Genomic DNA, 1712 nt, shown 5'->3' with positions numbered 1-1712 from the left:
TTGAAAGCTCATTTAAATCCCGAAACTGCTACACTGTAGATGTTGACAAACTCAGTTTTGCATAGCAAAAGGTTATGATAAACATTAGTTGTTTAATTACGATATATTTTCAGTTTCTGAAGCTCATCGGTTGTATAATTTGAAGTCAGCACAGCTTGTGTTGTTATGAAAGAAGGTCATCAGAGTCGCGCGGGTAATTGATATTAAAATCAATCAGACCTGTAATTAAAATTAACTACATGGTAGTTTGCATGGTTGACCTTGAATTCTGATGTGCCAAAAAATGACTAATATGCAATCTACAACTTATAACTCAGCACATCTATTTCCTATTTCAACATCTGTTTCTGAATTCTGACAGAAAGAGAACATTTGAGATCTCACATTGCACTGCAGTAATTCACGACATCCTCGTATGATAACAGATTGTAATTTTATGAATGCATCCTGTGATTACAAAAAGGTAAAATGTTAATTTCTCAGCACATTGAAGTGTTGGAGGTCTTTTAATAGTTTTTCACTCTGTACTTTTATTATCAGTTTATTCTCTTTGTAACGTACTACTGCCACCTCTTGGTATGTGATCAAAGGCTCAGCAAATTATTTAGTGTGTGTGCGTGTGTGTGTGTGTGTGTGTGCGTGCGTGTGTGTGTGTGTGTGTGTGTGCGTACCATGTCTGCGCAAGTCTGTTCATCTTTATTTCTATAGTGCTTTTACAATGAAGATTGTGTCAAAGCAGCTTAACATAGACGTTCTGGTAAATTGAAACTGTGTCAGTCCAGCTTTAGAGTTTAAGTTCAGTTTAGTTCAGTTCAGAGGGGTTTATTTTTCACTGCTGAAAGTTTAAACACTGAAGAGCAAGTCTAAGGACAATTTTCCAACCTACCTGTCATCATACATTAACTAAATCTTCATCGATTAGCAAGAGTTTTGAGGAGTGGCTACTGTAATTGGGCCAGATGTTTAATCATTGTGCAACAGTCCAAATAAAAAAAGAAGGAAAAAAGAAAAAGAATAAAACAGAGTAAGAGATGAGTAAAACAAAATCAAAGTACAACCGTGTTGCTAATAACTTGGGCCTTTTATATAATGTACACTCTAAGAAATAAAGGTACACAATCTGTCACTGTGGTGGTACCTTTTCAAAAGTTGTAATGTAATCACAACGGCCACATGGTATCAGTAAACGCTATTATGTATGTGTACTGCAAATGGCATTTGCGTGAGACTCATCATTTCAGAAAGGCTTGTATAAACTCCACCTCAAAGACACGTGGTCATGTGGTCTTTCATTTTAAAAACACAGTATAACATACAGTACAGTAACTGCATTAAATATTCAAAGATAAAATCTAGTTGATTTACTATTTTCCAAAGTTACAACGTCTTTTATTATTGGATTTTTCTGGATAGTGGGCATAGTAGGCTAGTAGCTACTCTAGATTTAAATGTTGCTGTATGTTTATATGTTGTTGCTTTTTTTAAGTCACAAACAGTGTTAGGTAAGTTACTTCAAAAAAGTAATTAATTACTAATTACATGATTAAATAGATTTTTATTACAATGTTTGAAAAGTAACTTAGTTACTCAATAAGTTATTTAATTACTTGACTAAATACTAAAAATTCAATGTACTACAAATAGTTTAAATATCAACGCAATTGAAATTAAACTATTGATTCCTTAAATCTGAGCCAAACAGGACATTTTAG

Source organism: Danio aesculapii, chromosome 3 (assembly GCF_903798145.1).
Source record: "Danio aesculapii chromosome 3, fDanAes4.1, whole genome shotgun sequence".
NCBI classification, from domain to species: Eukaryota; Metazoa; Chordata; class Actinopteri; order Cypriniformes; family Danionidae; genus Danio; species Danio aesculapii.
The sequence above is the reverse complement of the archived record's forward strand: the minus strand, read 5'-3'. Positions refer to the sequence as shown.